The sequence below is a fragment of the Anticarsia gemmatalis genome, chromosome 25, assembly GCF_050436995.1.
Source record: "Anticarsia gemmatalis isolate Benzon Research Colony breed Stoneville strain chromosome 25, ilAntGemm2 primary, whole genome shotgun sequence".
Taxonomy (NCBI): domain Eukaryota; kingdom Metazoa; phylum Arthropoda; class Insecta; order Lepidoptera; family Erebidae; genus Anticarsia; species Anticarsia gemmatalis.
This window is the reverse complement of record NC_134769.1, coordinates 6,059,245-6,080,773: the sequence shown is the minus strand read 5'-3', so window position 1 is coordinate 6,080,773 and position 21,529 is coordinate 6,059,245. Positions and strand designations below refer to the sequence as shown.

At 35.4% G+C, this 21,529-nt stretch overlaps 1 protein-coding gene across 11 annotated transcripts in view; it reads left to right on the top strand.

The window, feature by feature from the left end:
- Positions 1–21,529, top strand: part of PMCA (plasma membrane calcium-transporting ATPase 3) — a 169,505-nt gene that overhangs the window by 44,250 nt on the left and 103,726 nt on the right. For 4 of the 11 annotated variants that reach the window (XM_076131216.1, XM_076131217.1, XM_076131210.1 and 1 more), the window contains exon 1: positions 5,687–6,085. The exons of 3 other annotated variants lie outside the window; for them this stretch is intronic. The gene's annotated coding sequence lies outside the window, so the exon portion shown is untranslated. Of the gene's footprint in view, positions 1–5,686; positions 6,086–21,529 lie in introns of those variants that run through there. 4 more of the 11 variants (XM_076131222.1, XM_076131220.1, XM_076131221.1 and 1 more) reach the window with 1 other exon arrangement.

Sequence of the window (21,529 nt, the reverse complement as noted above, 5' to 3'; positions counted from 1 at the left end):
CTGCTGACAAATTATCAGTTTTACCGCACTTGGGTATTTTACGAATCGCCATACATCTTTTCAACATTTTAATATTACAAGTTTTCAATGCAACTGCGGCCTGTGGCTATGCCGAGCAATTAAGTTAGGTACTTTTGCAGATATACCGTTTACGGCACCTTTAGTAGTAAAACTACTAAATCGTCAAGTCCCTTTAACAAATAGCGTGATATAAAAAGATTGAATGATTTATCAGTAAATGTTGATAATAGTATCAGCCGATGCCACACGATGATTACTTGTCGACAAGTAATCATAGACAATCAAAAAGTACAAGGTATTAACGATTTAAATGTAACTGATTTCTGTATGAAGGACAAACATTGTATTAGACGTTATGTAAGTAAAAATAGTACTCAAATTCTCAAGGTTGGAGGCATTTACTATTAACAATATATATCTAGCTAATTAGTCCGATAGAAGAAAGATAATTGGGTGATACATGTATTTTTTTCTTGTTAGTAATTTCTTCTTCAACACGTGGGGTTTGGTGATTACCTAGTCTTAAAAAGGTTGCATAGGATAGTTCATACCTTTCTATATTGCTTGAAGACATACTTGTGTAGGAGTATGACGTTTAACATAATTTTCGAGTAGCCCAACTGTTATGGTATGCTCATAGTACCTAAAGAGCTATTAGTATAATCAGTAAAAAAAAGCATCATGACTATCAATGGAACCACAGGTATCACGCCGAAAGCTCACCTGCAATAAATGTCAGTGTAAAAAGCGTTTAACACATATCTGCCTCAATTAAAACAAGCGAATTTAAAAAGAGCTTCAATTACATAAATCACCTGATCGACGAAGATTAAAACGTTGAAAAGCACATCGTTTCCAATGAAATTGAATCGTATCTACCTGTCCAGTGATCTGATACTATTTGATCTATAAATAACGATATATACTGAGATTATAAAACTGTTGGATAGACAGATTGACTGTGCTTTGTTTAGTCTCTGTATTGTTTGAGCTTCGCTATTTTAGTTGTACAGATTTCCTTGGTGAAGTTTACAGTAGCGAACTCGATGGATGTTCTTTATAAAAGTTTGATAAAATTTTGCTCGTTTTATTCGATTTTTACTTCATAGTTCGGTGTAGTTATTTATTAAGTTAAAATGTACATACAACTGAAACTTTATTCAGCAAATTCAGATCTTTATCTTTATAAGAACTATCTTTGTAATTAGATTTATTTTCAACACAATTTTCCGTCAAAATGATGAGTTTTAATAATTTCTTAATCCTTTGAGAAAATACAAGCGTGTTGTTATGTCAAATTAGATAAAAATACATAATGTAATCTTTAATACACAATGCATCAGAAATATTTTGCGCTATCTCTCGTATCTTTGTCCGTATCAAGGCTATACGAGTACTATAAAAATGTAATTAACTTTCAAATATAAACTTTCCACTCCAAGATAAATATTTTTTGAGATTTTTTGGTTCTCGTCAGCATATTTTGAACGGGCCACTATAATTATTGGCTTACATGCTAACTAAGCATTCTGTGAACAGATTTCTCTGAGCTCTGCACTTTTCTAGATGATTAAATCAATTATCTTCATTCAGGTCGTGTCAATATTTTCTTCTGTATAAAAAAAAGCAATTTGCTGAAATGTCGTCGTTGCTGCATGCTGTCGCTGTCGTCCAGTTTAACATAAATTTTCTCTTTGATAAAAATAAACAACATCGTAGACTATATTTACAGATGACATAAGTTCCTTAATAAGCATTTGTCAATAGAAATACGTTTTCAAAACCCTCTTATTCCTAAAAATATATGAAGTTATGAAAGGCTTATAAAGAGATTTGTTTCTGTCACCCTTTAGCGAAATGAAAAAGAATAAAGATAAAACATGTTGTAGTAGAGGGTTAGATATCGGTTGTAACATAGATGGGCATCCGCCAAGGCGCTTCAACAGTATCTACACGGACAATGAAATAATCACTCGTCTTTTATGTTTTAGCGTATATTTTGGGATACATCAACATTGCTAAGGCTTTCTGTTTTCTGTCCAGATTGTTACCTTGAACTGTTCAATGTTTTCCTATTGATCATAATTCACGGCCCCGTCGCTTCTTCAAACAAATTCTTTTGATATTTATTGTCAAAATACTGGAGCGTTTTATAAAGCATTCGAATATATTTTTTATTAATGTTTCAGGCATTTAATTAATTTTTTTAATATTTGTGTAGTTATACATTTGTTGTTCTTTGAAAGCTTTTAATTACTCCATTCTGACGGAATTTCAACATCTCGACCAAAGTAGTAATATTTGATTTGTTAAGAACTCTCTCTTTACCATGATGTGGGGTGTCAAGATTATTATGTTTTAAGCTAACATGAGCACAAAAGTTACTTGCCTAGCTACTAAATAATCCTTTAATTAGGTACCACTTTATATGTCATCTACCTAGCCAATAATAAGTGACTACGTATTACATTTGAAATATAAAATCATGACCATTATCTGTATTTAATTTTGTATACGGAAATTTATTTACAAAATGGAACAACAAAAGTATTAACAAGTTTGATTACAGTTTTACCTTCATATTTAATCATTTTGTAATTATCACGATTGTCTTTTTACATGACATGTAAGGAAAACGTGAAAAAAAATGATTATCATGTTATAGAGTGACAAGGGAAGTTTGTAAGGATCGTAACAAGAGGCGTTCTTTGGTCTCTGCCTGCCGCCATGGAAAAAGGCTGGCTTTGCGTACGTATGGACCTCTGTATGAATCTTCCCTTCCTTTCCTAAAATTACTACTCTTTGATTGCATTTACTTAGTATATAGATACTTATTTCTCGTTTAAACCATATTATGTATTGAGTAATGTACCGAATTGCAAGGTGGTATTGCATTTTACGACTAAGAATACGTGTGTCATCTCAAGTTTTCTAAGCATTGTAACTAAGAAACCTTCACAAATTATTCTAGGATTCTAAAATATGTGTCATACAAAATATTACAATATAATAAAAGAAGACGTTATCTTCATCACGTTTCGTTTAATTCTTACTTAATTCCTTGTATTTAAGAATCTTGTTTTACAAAACTACGTGTAGGTAATGTTTATAAAACAAATAATAAAACTATGAACATTATCTTGGCCTTTCCTTATCCTTAATTATATATATCATGTGATAATTTGGACACCGAAGGCGACATTTTTGTAGATTTTTATCTTTTTCATTAATGTATGTCTCCATTTATTAATTACCTAATATCATGAAGAAAACGTGATTTTTTAATGTTAATCGTAGTGTTTTAGCAAGTTGCATTAGCCTGTAGTGTTATAAATTTACGTTATATGCTATTTTGAGACGTGCTTCTCGATGAGCGCTACACAAACTTAATAGGTACTCTTAAACGTAATAGGTACTCTTAACCATCTTCGATAAATCGAATACTAAACCACTGTACAGATATTTACAAGACACATAATATTTAAGTTACATTACTTTACGTTATTTTTTAAACCAGAATAAAAATGTAAAAGATTTATTTTTGGATGTTCTGTGGCCTTAATTGAAACCCATTACTAATCCAATCAACTGATACTAATGTCTCCTCTCAAAAAAAGAGGGAGCATACACCACGTGGGCCGTGAATTTACTAAGTCTTAATGTACTTAAATGAGAAGTCGAGACTACAAAATGAATAAATAATGACGAAGGAGGCTTCTTGGACACTATAATTTGTAACCGTCTACTTATTTCCTAGCACCATTTTTATCTATAGCAAGTAATGTAATAATTGACTCGGAATACGGTCCACAATTTTTATACAGACTCTCGACTTCGGGGTCCAAGGTCTCCCATTGTTTACCTCTTACGATAAACTGAATTTACCGAGGTTAATGTAGTTGGACCCTGTGGGAACAAGATGTATTAAAGACGCTTATTTTCAAAGAGATGAGGAGATTTCTGAAATTACCGGGTAATTTTTACCTTGAAAAATATCTATTGATAGTTTTTCCGGTCTATTAAGAATAGAAAAAAAATTTTAGTTTTTAGTGCTTGTCCATACGTTCGTAATTTTAAAATAAATAAGTATAAATAACGTTCAGGAAGTTTCATATTATTTTAATTACCCGCCTACTTTACCCCGTGAATCTGTTCTTCCTAAGTGTTTGAACGAAACATAAAAATTACAAGCATACAGACAGATTTATTATGTACACAATATCTGAAAATATTCGAGCAGACGATATTTTTATTAATAAATATTACCGATAGAGATTTTTCCTCGCCGACGATTGAAATTAATCCTCTCTCGTTTAATTACTGAACGAAAGCCAGCGAAAATCGTAGTTCATTTTTTTATAATATTTGCAATTCTGTTTCAGAACGGAATTTGTGAAGTCAAACTACAAAAAACATAAGAGACACTACAGACTGTATTTCATAGACGCACTGCATTATTTCGGTGCGATTACGGGAACTTTTGTCACAATGTCCCGGATTCGATTCCCGCGGAAGATATGGATACATTATGGCAAGAGGCTTTTCCTCGGGACTGAAAGCATAACCGCTGAATAAAACTATAAAATACAATACAACAGAAAACATGCCATTCTTTTTTAGGAATTGATCAACCAAATTGGTGTAATAAAAAAGTTCTATGAAATCTAATGCTTTAAAGTTATTTTTATAATCAGCTTCTTTTTTAAATAACATCTGTACGCATTTCGGCATGAGTGACATTGAATTACTGTAGGATTCATGTTATAATAACAGAAAAAGGTACATTACACCAACAATACGTGATTGCTTACAATATACATAAATATTAGGTATATAGAATAAAATAAACGGAGGTAGGCGTCTACTATTGTGATTGTACCTAATTGCACATAAACTGGTAAATAATGCACCTAAAATCTTTCTAACCAGCTAAACTCATATTTAATACTTATTCAATGTTGTTGTATGCAAAGGTCAACAATTTGATATTGAATCGCTTTTAATACCACTACTTCAATTACATTTTTTTGCAGTAGTACGATGTTTGTTCAGTGTGGTCATATGGATTGTAGTGTGTAGTAATAAGTCCAATCGCACACGGTCGAATATAATAATATTGTATCGGATATATTCCGAACTCGATTTCGACTAACTTTTGCAATAGATTCCTTTACAGTTTGTGGAACTCAAAGCTGTAGCACTTCAGGAGTTTCCGGATTAAACCTGAAACCCCCGACTCGAGTAAAAAATAGTACGATGTCTACTATAATCGCTAAGTGTAAATGGTAGTACGTAACTGCTCTCACTCAAGAAACCACATTTCTTTTGAAATCGATCGGTTAACCGAACCGATACAAGCGCAGGGCTTGTCATTCACTGACGTCGTATCCACGGCCCGACTGACGCATGCGCGTCTGGCTAACGTCTATCCCGTACGGATATAGATGAGTGTTGGCTTGTACATATTTTTGTAGTGCGCTGAGATCTTTTCATCGTGGCCGCATTACTTTATTGCCAGAATTCACGTTCGAACGGTTATCTCATTTTGTCGCATTGTAATATAGATAACGTTGACGTTAGTATCATATTTTATCAATTATGCGATAGCGGTACAGCCACTATTCATATTATATAAATGAAAATTAAATTGCGACAGAAGCATGTAGCGTTTAGCCGCATGTCGTGTAGTGTATGGGGCGCATGGATATCGTGTGTGGTGCCCTCGTCGTCACTAGTCGTCAGTCAGTAGAGCGGACTCGGATCGCGCGGACGCGCGGCGTGTCGGTGCTTGTAGTTTTTTAGTTTGACAGTTGGCGCGTTTTTCGTTTTGGTTCAACCGGATATTTCTTGTGGAAATCATAGATTTTAAGTTAGTGTAATCTGTGTATTTTCTTTTGATTTCTAAGTGTACGACTGTTGGTTTGTGAATTTTCCACGCCGGCTGTGAATTGAGTGGTTGCACGCCCCGTGTACCTACTCTCGTCGTGTTGTGCAGAATTTTTGTGATTTCTCTTTGGGAAATTGTTTTGTGGACGAAGTGCACCCGTCGCCTGGAACTACCGAGGTGAGTGGCACACATAAATCGGTCCGCTGTACAAATATAAACTTTCTAGTTCGGTCGAATAAGTGTTTTCAGCGTTTGCAATAAGACGGACAATTTCTCTGGCGGACCCGACGAACGGGCTCCAAATATAGCGAATCGGGTTTATTCTGAGCCCATAAACGTTTGAATAGGTAGTTACATCTTTATAGGTTGTTGGAATTAGTGATTTTTCCTTGGTGGCCGGGCTGAGGCGATCCAGACAGCTGTGTGTGCGTAACGGGTAAAAATAAATACACGGGCATTATCGGCCGGTAGACATACCGGCTTTACTGAGGACAACGCGGTATTATTAGTGCTTATTATACAATACTGTAACGGTAGGTTAGGTTATGTGGACTATTTACCAAGGTTCAAGGCTGGCAAAAGTACAGTTGCATTTTATTATCACTATGGAGTCCTAATTTAGAAGTTACAACCAAATTATTCCATTAGCATAACAAAATTATAAATTTGCTTTTTTCTTACACTTGGCAAGATAACCTGAAAGTTATAAAATTTATAGATAGATACAACATTAATATTAATTTAATCAAATTAAACATACTAATTGTTGTAGTACTATATTAAATTTGTAATTTAGATGATATTTTTATATGTACCCACATCCATGAGTTTGTTTATCAAGTCAAATCCGCTCCCTTCCAATAAGACTTTATATCATGTAGTAAATGTTGGCAACACTTCATGCACCTAAACTAATCTCAAATACCAGAGAATAAAAGTTAGTAAAAGAAAATTTGAATACTGAACATCTCATATTGACTTTTTAACAATATGGTCAAACATCCAAATGACTAAAGAAACACTTTTAACAGTCTATAAAATTGAGTATCAAACTATGTAGGAGTAACTTCAAATACTGTAAATACCTATGTTTGTTGATTGCACATGGCAGTAATTTTCCTTAAGTTAATATAGGTAATACTGAGTCTAAATTGTGTTAAAATTACAACTTTACAAACAAGATTTTATGAGAGTTTGGTTGTCTGAAATTGTACTTAATTGTTTTAATTAACTGCCTAACTAATAAACATGTTTCTTTATGCTTTAGTACTTACTAGATATATCTATCAGATTGTCAGTAAACTTTGATAAAGCTATATTTGGAAAAGAATTTTTTTTTTTTTATTTAGCCTGTTTCTATGTCCCACTGCTGAATTAGTGCCTTTGCTCAGCAGTGGGAAAAGAAATGTTGTTCTAAAATGCACACCGTTTCTTGATGACACTGCATGCTGAGTTTATGCACATAGATATTTAGGTCTAACTGGTTTTCAAAACTTTTATATTAATTTCATTTGTAACACCAGAAGTATGAGGAAAACATACAAAATTGACAATTAACAGACATAAAATCATTAATATTAAATATTATTTGAATAATATTCAAGGAAAATTGTATGAATCATAAATTTTGTCCCCACCACACAATTTAAAATACTATAATTTATTCATACCAGTAACAGACTCTACCTTATTCAAAATAGTAAAAATAAGCAAAAATTTAGCTAACAGACTCTGTAATTGTTTAAATTGAACACGTTTTTTCTATAAAGATTGACATTTACACCTTCTACCATATGTACTTTGTACAATGAAACAGAAATGTAACACAAAACACATTGAATAGATTTATTGTAACTGATCTATCTATAGACTTTTAGCTTTTAACATTTGGTAAATACCAACCTAGACAAAACTCTTTACTTACTGCCATTCTAATTGTTTAATTTTGACTTTTGCTTTATAATTTGTATAAAAGAATTGTATTGTACTGGAAATAAGATAAAATTTTCAAAGTTATTCCTATCCTATGACGCTAGCAAAATATTTACCAATGCGTCTCTTAATATGGTACCTAGGTATGTACCTAGTTCTAAGTTGCTATTTTAGGCACTGTTATTATGTTACTAAGAATGCAATTTATCCGGTGAAGTCCTTTGAAAGTTACTCTGTATTACAATTTTTTATAGTGCGGCTAATTTGTATTTTACCTACCACCACAACACTCAGAGTACCCATTATAAAGAAAGGAATTGACCAAATGTACTAAGAAATAAATTCAACTAACATAACATATAAATTACTAATGTCCTCAGAGCCTAAAACATTTAAATTGGTTGCTAAACTATTTAAAGTTAAAGCCATTAAAACATCATTTGAACCAGTTCAATGCCCCTTCTGTTACAAACTAAATATAAATATCTAATTAGTGAAAAGTGAAATTAATAAATGTATGTAGAACATTAATTAATGTTGAAATAAAAAGTAAAATTGTAGAGAGTGAATGTAGTAATTACAGCCATTCTATAAAAAATGGATAGAACTGTTTTTATGGTTTCCTCTTTTTGAACTAAGTGATGGAATAATAGGGTAATATAGACAGATGAAGATGCAGTTACTTTCTTAATCTGTCAGGGAGTATTGTGCTATTACTAGGTAGGCATGTGTCTGCTCAGTATTTTTTATTAAAATATCTGAGTCACTATGCCAAGGTCTATCTTAATTTTATGCTTAGGATTGGATATTAAAACAACTGGCAATAATCTGTAGGACATACTTATGTAAAGAATAACAAACGACAGTTATTTATTACGAGCACGAGACATTCAATAGTTCGCGTTTCGAGGCTACATGTTTTATTCCTATATGTAATTTGTATTGATATTTTGCTTGGCCATCTGCCAAAATGTAATATGGAAGCTGAACTTGTAGTCGGAATTAAGTATTCATTCATTGCTATAAATCTTTTCTATCTTATTCATAAACGGCGACTGGAGTCGGCACCAACAGCTTGCCCTCATTTTTGTTGGAAGCCGAAGCACGGTACATGTCGCCTCGGGGTGACTACGCTCGCTCGATTAGCCGGACGCATTCCGGTTTGATCAGCCTCATAAACTTTGACAGGCTACACAACTTGGAACTACCAATGATTCGATTACCAGGAGTTCTTGTAGTTTTTGTTACAAACAATTTAGCAATTAACGAAACTTTATTCTCAACTGTGCCTAACTGCCTCAAGACGCTACGCTTATTTGTGGCCAATTTTACTTTGATTGAGTAATTGAAGTGGACTACTGAAAAGGGTAAAACTAATTTGTCTTCATTATTGTCTAATTAATATTGTATGCCGTATTCTACATCATTTGTTTTGTCCTAAGTAGGCAAGGTATATTCTTAACAATAGAGGAAAACCACAACACTCACGTGTTGCTATTCTGAATACGTAAACAATTATAATATTAGAATTATTGGGTTTTAACTATGGCAACCCTACTATAAGAAGAATTCAATCCTCTTTGTAATAATATTCCTCTCGAGCAATTTGGCAGTGCATCGCTGCAGTGCTCTGACTGGAAATTAAGGAGGGAGAGAGGGGAGTGTGGGAGGCTATGCGACGGTGATTCCAGCTGAAATATGGCGACTAGACGGCCGTTACCCCGTCGTGACGCCGTTCCAGATGCCTTTAATTACGCGACCGATTGCGGTTGGGGGGGTGAAGCGGTGTATTTAAAGCGTATGCGCGGACCACTCGCCGCCGCCGCGTCATCGGCGCGTGCGTCACTCCACAACGCGAATAGAAAACTGGTGACCCTCGGATTGGATGACGCCACCCGCGACTGTGACGGACGGGCTCACGTTACTCGATTGTAGTGAAAGTCGTGACATATTCCCGGGGTGAGTTACGGGACATTGACATGTCTGCGTAACATAGTCTGCATAAATATACCTAGCACAACAAACATTTGCATGCAGTTAATTGATAGCTAACTAATGTGTTTTAATAATTATACTATTTAATTGATTGCTGTTTTACTCAGAATTCATACCGTTGTGCCAACCTTGTATTCTTCTAAGCTTCGTGAATATTGTCATAACACTTTAATCCCCAAAGAATCCGATATATCTTGTCGAATTCCTCAGCGCGATTCCATTTGATTTTATTGCCGAAAACTATCTTTGGGAGATAAACAGTTCTCGGTGGGAACTCTTAAATGGCCGGGATATATGGCGGTACGCGGCGAATGTAAGACGTAGGAAGCTCCCTCCGCTTCCATCAGCGAGGACTATGACAAATGACATTTTCCGAGAACACAAAAAGTGTAAGGAGCAACCAATGCTCCATTTATCACATCACCGAGTTTTTCTCGTTATCTTTGTAAATCTACAGCGAAGTGTTTGTTCACAATCCTATATTAATGCTGAAATCCCATCCGGGGCTTTGGTCCCCCCCCAGCAATTCAATCCGCACTAAATTCGAAGCTGCCAATCAAAGCCGAGTTTGCTCTCGACTTTCGTAGTTTTATTTTTTACGGTATCCCAAAAAAGACGGGACGAGTTTCGGTAACTGATCTCTCTCGGAAATGGTATGCTGGGGCCGGCTATTGTTTAGCTAACATCAGAAAAATTCGCTAACTGAATAATATTGCAGCATTTAGTGTCGCGGTCCGGTCCCCCGATCAATACAGCGTTGTTTGCATGCCCTTGTCCAAACATATTTCACAGATGTCAACGTGATGAATATTGAGTGATTTATTTGGAGCGTTGTTTGTTTATTGAATTTTTGATGTAATAACTGACGAAACGCGTCGTCTCGCGGATCCTTTTTAACACCGGTCTGCCTAAATACCAGGGTCAGTTGCTTCAAATCATTAACGTGACCAGAGATGTAGTAATTATCGCACGCTCGATAAACGAGAAGTATATTTTAAGAGTTGTATCATTGTTATCGTTTAAATGAGTCAGCACAGTAGCCATGAGGTCAGGGGCCAAAGTCATGGTGACATCATCATTAGATACCATTGCAGGTGGGTGTTGGCCTTACAATTAAAAGGTCACTGACCGTTTGAGGCGGTACGATTCTAATTCTAATGCTTGACCTTCGCTGCAAAGAGGTTTTCACAAAGGTGACATGCACACTGATTTGTATTAAGTCACCTTTACGGTTTATGCGGTTATTTACGTTTCATTTGGTCGTTTAGATGTTATATAAAAATGAATATCATTTATTAGGACTTTCTATTAATGTGCTAACACTAAGCTGCTGACGTTTACAAACCCGTAAACTTATTTAGAAATAGTAATTTCATTAGTCAATTACTTCGACCAAATACTTAGTACTACTATTTTATTATCACAGACCAAATAAAGTCAGATTCAACCATTAGTAGTTATTTTTCGTCCGTATTTTGATACAAAAATATTATTGATAACGTTATTTTTGGCAAAAACATCCATTATAAACCAAACATTATTACAATATCGTCCAAATTAGTTGCTGTTTATCCCAGTTTCGATTGTGAAATGATCCGATTAGGCATCACAGACAAATTGAACTCATTTCATTGCGTTATCTGCAACGATTGATTACATGACGTCTGTGGACGTTGCTCAGTTTATTTTGATAACAAGTAGTTGACCTATTCACGTCGTAGTGTTGCCATACGTAAGGATTATCCTCTTTTTATTATCTGTTAATACTTCGAACTCGTTTTTATTTAGCGTACCTATTCACAAGTATTTTTCATTTTAATATTTTCATTTATTGTGTTTTGCTTTTTTACCGTCTTTTTGCCACAATATATCGAGTGCCTCTTGACAAAATATGCTCTTATATTATCGTTATAAGGTACATAAATGCAACTTTTATCGATTTCGATCCTAATTGCTCGCATCACACCAAAGAATCTACTACCTTATCTATCGATAGAGTCCTTCAGCTCCAGTATCTATCAGTAAAAAGCATGAGCTAGATCAAAAACTCGAAATTAATTTAGTTTCTGATGTTTATTCATCGTAATAAGAATTGTATATTCGTCCTTGATTACACCCTGGGAATTTTATTCCGTCATCGACGAACTGTGAATGATAATATTCTGCCCACTCTCTGGAATATCCGTTTTCCATGCCTACAGGATATATATTTATAATGTTCTTTCATATCAAGCTACAATGTGCCTCGATTTTATCGAAATTTCTGTACCTACTGACCTATTGACCTTGGCAACGGATTATTAATGAAAACATTTACTACTATTTTTGAGTTTTACTTTTCATATTATGAGGATATTCTACCACTCCTTAAATCACTTATACCTTCCTCTTAATAGCAACGCACATTTCATTAATGTACAACACATATTCCGGTCTAAAATGGCATAAAATAACAACTGACCTTTTAAAAATTACACAATCTTTTTTCCCCGCTCAGTATAACGCCTGATATTGATATGGATTTATTTCATTTCAGCCTTTTATATGGCAATATCAGATTTTAACATTATGGTGTTTTCATACGAAACGTAAACATTACATAAAATGCTTACAATTCGTTCACCAAATGTAAATTTAATTGTGCGAGTTTCAAAGCATCACAATGCACTGGTCGTATTCTATGTACCTAATATAATACACAAGCATGTGTGCCCACCTGTTTAGGGACACGTCTATTGTTCTTACACCCCCTACCCTACCCTAAGATGACGGGGTGGTTTAATTAAATTTCGGCCTAAGTAATTGTAATTATAAACGCTTAGAGATAGTTACACCAAGATTACTACTTTGTACCAGGAAGTTAAATTTACTTGATTTTCTGTGTCGTATGCTAATTTCATCTCGTGTCCAAATGACTGTATAAATGACCTATGAACGTAGGCAATTTGGTCGAGGTCGTTGCACGGATGGGTAAACATTATGTGAATCTTAGCCGCTTCCTTATTATGGAGATGCATATTAAGAGAACAATGCTAGAGAACCGGATCATCGAAATTGACTCAGCAGCCGCTTAGCACCAAGTTTGTGTTATTGCGCCCAGCAAAATACATTCGTAGAAATCTAGGAATTGCTGAAATACCTCATTTCGTATTCAGAGATACACCTACACACACCTTGCATTAATATTTATGCGGACAAAGGTTGACAATAGGCCCAGGAGGCTAGTGTGAGTGGGACGAAAGACTAGCACCTTGTTTATTAACGTAACCCAACCGAATCGCGAAGCGGCGTTTGTATTTGTGTGTATAAAATTTGATGTACTGTTTAAACCGGCCGTTGTCTGGCAACTTTGGCTTGCGTAGGAGTGCTCGATACCGCGATGACTCACCATCCAAGATGGCGGCCAACAATATGTAATTATCGGCAACAGACCACCGCAGTTTGTGCAGCATACTTGTTATCTGTTTCATAAATAAATAAAAAATACGCCTCTGATAATAAGCCGTCAATTAGTTTGTAAAGCATGTTGTTAGATGCTGAACAATATAATTTACATTGTATAAAATTGTGACAATTTTAATAGTGCCTCTAAATTAGTACTGCCTGGGAATGTTGCTCTGCGTAAAATACAGAGATGAATGTAACATTTTTTGCATTAGATGTTTTGTATCATCTAATACTGAGAAGGTGATTTAAATAAAATACTCAGAAAGACACACGTGAATGTCATACTTATCATGATTTTTATACCTGTGCGGCCCACGTGTCGCGGTAAAATGAGGCCCAGTGCTCGAGGTCACCGGCCAGTATTACATCATTGCAAATTTTTTTATGGACCCACGGATGTTTACGGTCGCTCGCTGTAAAAAAATACTCATTTAGAATAAAAAGTGTCTACTTAAAGCTCTATTGATTTTTTTCGCCATTACGCGGCTCTATTTTTATAGGTTTTTCATTGTTATTTCCACTCCAGTCTTCGATAGTATTTTACCTTCTGCTGGCTATGGATTTCAATTTCAAATAAGTACGATTCTTTTACACACTTTGTGACAACCGGAAAGAAATATTACGGGAATTGTGCCACTTGGAAATTGAAAGAGAAAAATTTTGTGTACCCCCATCGAGTGGGGTGTTGTAAATCAGTTTTTATTTTGACACTTTGATTGCAAGTTACGAGTCCCGGAGTTCCGATGTGTCCCCTCTTTGTAATCAAAGAATCTATGAGAATTGGCAAATAAATCCACTCTGAAGTTTGTTTGTTTCCTTAACAAGGTCTTGGAAAACGTGTTTATGATTGTCACTAAATTTAGAAGTAGGACTGGCTCAGGTAAATCCGTTAATTGATTTATTTTGTAATTTATTCAAGGCTTTTCTGTAGCCGTGCTCCTGTCTTCAAAGAGTTCGATCTGAAATATTAACACTCTCTTTTATAACACGTTTTTATCTTGATAAGACCCCACAAAATCGATCGCTGTGTGCAGATTTTTAAATGCACTAAAATCGTGTTATCTTATCTTTATGCAGGTCGTTTGAGGTAAACGGCGCTTAATATGACACTAAAATGATCAATAACTATCAGTACGTACTTTATCACAGTCTCGTTATATCTGCTGTTGGTATGTGGAGTTTGTACAACGTTCGATATAAACTGTTCAAACTTCATCGCAAGATCGGATAAAAGGCTGAACGATGCCTCAGAAACATTTTTAACTATAAATCCACTTCGGGCTTTTAGGATTGGCCGTTCAGCGAATGTGTGTCAGCATTCTAGCGGTAACGTCGCCCCACAGTTTGTTCGATTTCTCGTTGTTCCATTTTGTTAGCGCTCTAAACAAATAAACCCCGCTTTGCCGCTTCGATTGTTCCCAAGTGTTGGCTTCGTTTTACGTCCCGTTCTACAGACTGTCCCGAGCTTTCGATGAATTCTGAATATTAAAAATTTCTCTTTGTACTCGCTTGTTCGCTATTATTTGCAAGAACGCATCGTCTAGAGATTTAGCTCTGCTATAAAATTTGATTATATCAAGGCAACGCTGCATTGTACATTCTGATGAAGAAATATTAAAATTGACGAAATTGTTTTCTGTTCTCGAGTCGGTTTCTTAATTCTCTATAGTTTTGGAAATATATTTACCTAGTTATGGAAAAAATATCGATTCCTACCTATAAAGAAATAAAGATAATTTCCCTTAAAATATTCCTACAGGTGACAACTTTATCGATAAAGAATTATTAATCAGTGTTGGTTTAAATCTACCAATATTTATATACCGGAGCTTCGATGAGATTGTAAGAACACTAGTCAGAAATACTATGCTCGTAATCATAAAACCTGCTTTTTAATAAATAAAACGCCTCGGGGGAATTGGAAATAAACTTAAAAGTTTTATATTTAGTAAGACAATATCCGGTAAAAAAAGTTTCTAATAAGTTCAGTTTTGACTATATAGCGACAAAGTGAATTAGTGACCAAAATAAAGCCTTGATGTTATAACAATTGTAGTGATTACAAGAGCATTATTTCCAAAGTACAAAGTCGCTTACGATTGAAAACAACTAAACTACATCGTAATGATTTCACACACAAATTGTACTGTCGCAATACTATGAGAGCGAAGAAAACAACAGCTTTGACTTAATGACAGGTGAGTGAACTGATATGACACGTGTTTCTGGTTATCTTAATACTCTGCCGTCTCTTTACGGTTAAGTAGCGTTATGAAGCTAAGTATGATGGCATCGGGAAATTCTGTTACCTGCGGGCTTATCTCAGTTGACGAGTGTACGTCAAATTGATGGTCACTATTCAATACATTGCTGCTTTGACGTAGCGTCTTAATCACTACATTCTAAGGGAGAAAACGATGTACAGCAAACATCGAGTAATTTTGTTACTAGGTACAGTTGTGATGGGATATATTTATAGTTTACGTTTTTAGAACAATTTTAGGTCATATGATTCATGTGTTCTTTGTGACTCTTGTGTTGCTTTTCTTGTACAGTCTTCTATTTTAAAATAGTCCCTATAGATTGCAATATAGTGTATTGGAACTCTATGCCTTTTTTATATACACATGTTTATAATAAAAATTACTGGTAGGTAATATTGAACGACGCTTCTTCTAGTAGCTATGGATCGGTTATTTTAAAAAGTGAATGTCGTCAAACAAAAACGTTGCCTTGGCTAAAACCTAAAGTGCGAAATGCCTTTCTAACTTCAATGACACGCTGTCTAGGATTAAATTTCTACATTATGACGTCATAAGCGCTTCGCTTAAAACACTCATCACGGGAAATGAACGCTAGTGCCCGCCGAGGATTAACCTTCCACGTTTAATTACGGAATAGTAAATAGTATACGTTCAACTATTTTCATAAAAAAACCTTACTACAATCTCGTTTGTAGTATTGATTTCCGGGAACTAGGTTGTGTGCATCAACAACAACAGACTCCGTTCAGGTTCAGTTTTCCAGGAATATCGTTAAAACTATTCACGTCTGGCGTAACGTAGAATTATTGGAATTTTACGGGTGGTTCCAGTGATAACTAGTCGCAGTCAAAACATAATGGACGGTCAAGTTCACAGAGCTTTCATGATCAACTTTGTTTACTAATAAACAACAGCCTGATTCACGAATGCACCAATTAAACCATTTAAACTATGACCGAGTTCTATTTCATATATCTTTATACAGACTTTATATTTCCTAGATTAGCGCTAACTTTGAATAGTTAAGATGTTAATACAGAGGTGAACTCAACCCACCTTTTGCATAATCCCTTATTCACCATTTATGACGCCCACGGCAAGAGGCAATTCTATTTCAAGCCAGAAACCACACGGTCCCGGTTATTTAATATGAATGAGATTGTCTCACCGGTTTATTCGCGCTGTGTAAATGGTTCTCAATGTGACAAACGTCACTTAACTATCTTGTTTAGTTACCTTGTCAACACATTATGTCACCGACGGCTTAAGGAAGCTCTAGGTGGTGTGTGGTGCAGCTCTAGGTGTAAGACGATATCAAGAAGACTATGATGAAAGACTATGAAGATGGGTGTACCATAGCCAATGCGGGTAGTTTTAACTTCAAATTAATCAGTTAAATTTAATGGAAGTCAATAAGATAAGACTTTCTCAGCGAAATAGCATTGGTAAAATGTATTTATTCTATAGTAACCTTTATATATTTTTCCTCTAAATGATTCCTTCCATTTCCCTCGTTTTTTGAACCTTCAGATAAATACAAAGTGCCTATATGTATGCCACGTATGTTTGAAAAACCTCTGTAAACTTTTGGGTCCGATGATCGCGTGAATCCCTTACCCGTGGCTATTAAACTGTCAGTGATCTCATTCCAATAAATGGGGGTGGGGACCGTTGGCAAATTGTATAGGTAGTATAGGTTTACTGCTCCCTGACTAAGTAAAAAGTAAAGTAGGTAACTGATATTTATTTCTTTGATTTGTGTCGATTTTCACATGACTGATGTAGAATTTTCTCATTTACTGTCGTTGGTACGCTAGGCAACATTCATTTTCTAAAGCGTCATTCCGGTTATCAATAAAATCGAAACATTCAATCCTTTTTTCGTACGAAAAGAAAACTACCGCCGGTTTTCATCTCCCCCGAGCAACTCGAAGTCATTAATGAAAATTTTCAAAGTGCGACACTTACATCGAGCTGCGAGGCTCGAGCTACAAGTTATAGTCCCCGAACATCACGCTCTAACTATCTCCTAACTTTGATAATAAGAATAACCGCAGTTTGGCAGTGTCTCCCCCTACCCTCGAAACTTACGCTCCGACGGTTTACTGCATACAAGTAAGGAGGATGCGAGCACCAAGTTTCGCCAACTGTAAATGACGTCGCAGAAATATCTATAAGTTTATTTTCCATTCTGCTGTTGGAATGAAGCAAAAGTGTAGCGCATCAACCCGTTTCAAGTTGGAAAAGTTGAGAAATAGGTTACTGTGGTAGTTGCGGCCGAGCTTCAACTTTGTACCGCCGTCATAAATACATCGTGTGTCCTAGCAAAGTCTCGATTACTCACATATAACTATTCTTATTCAAATTAAGTTTTATTTTATGCGATAAAAATCATAGTAATATATGCTTCATGAATATTCCAAGTAGGCAGCCCAGACGAAATATAGTTGGCAGCGGCGTTTAAAGAATTATCTTTAGTTTTTTGTCCTCTGACTCAGAATGAGTGAATCGACCATTACAGTTTTTATGAATCCAGTAATACACGTTTCAATGACGCAAAAACCTTTCGCAAGAAATTGATTAAGAAACAGCTAGTCTCATTGAATTTCTATTGTTCTAGGCTTGTGATGGTTAGCTATTGCATACCAATAATGTAAACGAGAAAGTCAGTTTGTTAATAACTCGAAAATTGAATAACAGTGAGACGTGTCTCAAAATCTTTACCGAAATCGAAAATATAATTTGTCGATATCGATATTATAACGAGCTAAAACCGCAAGCAATATAGATAAATTTAAAATAACGTGGGTAGTAAGCAATTCTGCTTGTAGAGGTAATCATTATTGACAATCAAAGATCACTAATTGATACGATCATTGGTCTTGAGAATTGAAGGCAGTACAAAGGTTCGAACCTAATTAGTGAACTTTGTCGACCTTATTTATGCAAAAAATATGCAACTTGAGTGTCAACAAGGTTTCTTTTTTATTTCTTCACTCAAGATTGCTTTCATGATTTTATAGCATCATCACTTCTAATGCCGTCTGGATCTCTTCCCGTCTACTTTTTAAACAATTTCACGTGTTTCCTCAAATACTGTGTCATGAATCATGTGCGAGCGCAAGTAAGTGTGTTAACGACCGGGCTACCTGCACCCAGCACAGTTTATATTAAAGCGTTTATTATTAACGACGATACTTGAAGAGACGAGCAAGTTCCCCCATTACAACGATATCGACTTAAGTCCCAATATAATTTCTTCTTTCCAAGAATTTCCACCCCAAAACATATGCCCTTGTCCTTGTTTTTGCCAACTTTTCATTTTAACGGTCGTTGTGCCGTTAATTCACCATCGAACTACGTAACTGTTATTCAATTTACTTACATCTGCTTTACATTATACGAATCGACACAAATATTTAAATTTAAGTGCAAACATTTGAACAGATGATCGCGAATTTTATACCGAAAATGCTATCGAATTTCAATTTATCGATATTTTTTCCAAACAAAAGACTGCTCCTCACTATTGGCTGGTGCAAAAAGCGTAAACATTTCAAAAGCATTCGCGTTCTACATCAGCTCGCTTGTCCAAACACAAACGTTAGGCAAAACAAGTTAGTTCTGCGTCAATATACATTTTCAGATAAAGAGTGAGTTATAAAATGTCGCAATTTTAGAGTCCGCACTCTGGTTTATTTCGTACGGATAAACCTAACATTCCAATCTATTGGAATGGATAGTTTAGAATCCGTATCGTTTTGGGCGTATATTGTGGCAATTTATTGTAACCAAAAGTCTGGAAATAGGGTAGTTGGTGCTCAAACGATGGTCCCAACAACTGATTGGAAGCAACTCGAGATGTGAGCAGAAGTTTTTACGTGGGTGGGGTGATTAGACAACGCGTCGGCGCACATTCCCGTGATTAACGTTCACAGTAATCACTTTGATTGGTGTGTGTAATCATACTTACTTCAATGGCGAACCTTTGGTACCCTCGGAAGACTCCAATTATATTTTCAGCAAGAGTCAGTATTCACAACATTAATCAAAATCATTTAAATGTTGGCAACTTTTTTGGTAATATTGTGTTAAAAATAAAAAACAGCCTAACCGGAAAAACTAAACTGAAACTCGTTACATTATAGACCTAAATATTAAAATTCGAAGCGGATATTTACAACTCGTAGTAACAATGGCAGACATTTTATAAAAACCTTCACGAAGGCCAGCTATTTTGAACCGAATTCGACTGTCGCTCCAAACTGAAATGGAAATTCGAATCGGAATCTTCTATTCGCGATCAAATTTAATGAAAATGTTTGACCCGTTTTCCAAGAACAGTTTGAATATTCAATACATAGTATTCGTTATAAAATGGCAGCGGTGTAACGCGTGTATTCATAGTACTACGTTTAATCCGATTATCGAAGTAAGCCCTACGATTTCTGATTTACATTCGTTACCGGCTGACGGATGATGGCGTTTATCAGACCTCTGGGAAATACAAAGTAATTTCTTACGAAGTTGCCTTCACAGTTAAATCGACAAACTTGTGTTAACTACGTCCTTGTGCCAAATGAATGGGTGAACGTTCAGATCTTATATCTTTTACAACAATTGAAGAAGAGCTATTAAGGTGTGAAGTTGAAGTAATAGAAAATATTTGATGGCGTGTGGTGAGATCGTTGCACAATCTTTAAATGTAAATAAAATATATTGAAAAAAGGTTATATCACATAGAGCGAGTAAAGTTACCGTGCAGGTTTACATTTTAAAATGGAGGCATGCTTACATATTTTCTTAAAACAATGTGGTGAGTTCCATAAATATAGCTCAGAATAATCGCTTGCAGTTTATGAAGGATGATAATTTATAGCGCTTCAAGGTCGTGTGACGTCACCGCACTGAGATTACCATTGCCACCACTTGTTTACTTAGTTTTATACATAAATTGATTTTATTACTAACATAAAAGGGAAACATTATAAAGATCAAAAGTTCCCGACATTGTAAGTGCATATGCTGTTCGAAAATTCAGTTAAATATCCGTACTGTTATTGAAGGTGTGAAGTTTGCCAAACCACACTTGGCCAGCGTGTCGGACTATAGGGCATTACCCCTCTTACATTATGAAAAGATTCATGCACTGAAGAGATTTTCTGAAAATAATATGATTCATCGATGGGTCAAAGAGAGCATTACAAGATGGAAATGAAGTTTATCTTAGAGTTTATCAATCTGTTTACTGATGTGAGTAATATCGACGTTCTGGGATTCTCCATTGATCGTTATTTGGATATCTATGATGAGTAGTACATTTGTTAATTATGGAATAGACCTCAAATACGTCTTAAGTGACAAATTGTGGTTTATTGAATTCATTTACATGCGTAATGCTTCTGCGTAAATTGTCGTTTACCTGACGAATATACAATAATTATTGTGGTCTGCATACGTCATAGTATTATAACGATGTTCCTTGTGGAACATGTTTGAACGATGACGCATTGTGCGCTCCCCTCTTTGTACGAATTATGCAAGAGGGTTTTAAAATTCGCTGACCGGTCATACATTGGTGTGAATCCGGATGCGCCATGCTAAAAAGTGTTATTAAATTAGACTTATATAATAAAAAATAAACCAAGTTCTACCTATCGGTACCCAACTTTCCGGTTTTATAAATACCATCCTCTTATTAAACATAATTTTATGCAAATTCGTGTATTCAATGCTGTTCCAAGATCTTGAGATATCACATCTGCCTACACAGTGCTAGATCAATCTTCCTATTGTAGTTCTATTATGAGATCCCCTCTGTATGATCCAGTGGTTCGCGTCGGGGCTCATTGAATTGTATGACATGCGAACTCGCTGTGTTAATACGGAGCCTCGCTTGGACATCGATTGGCCATCCATTCTACCGTGGTACCATCACTTTAGAATAGTAATTTGTTTTATTTAGTACAGCTAAATGGATTGC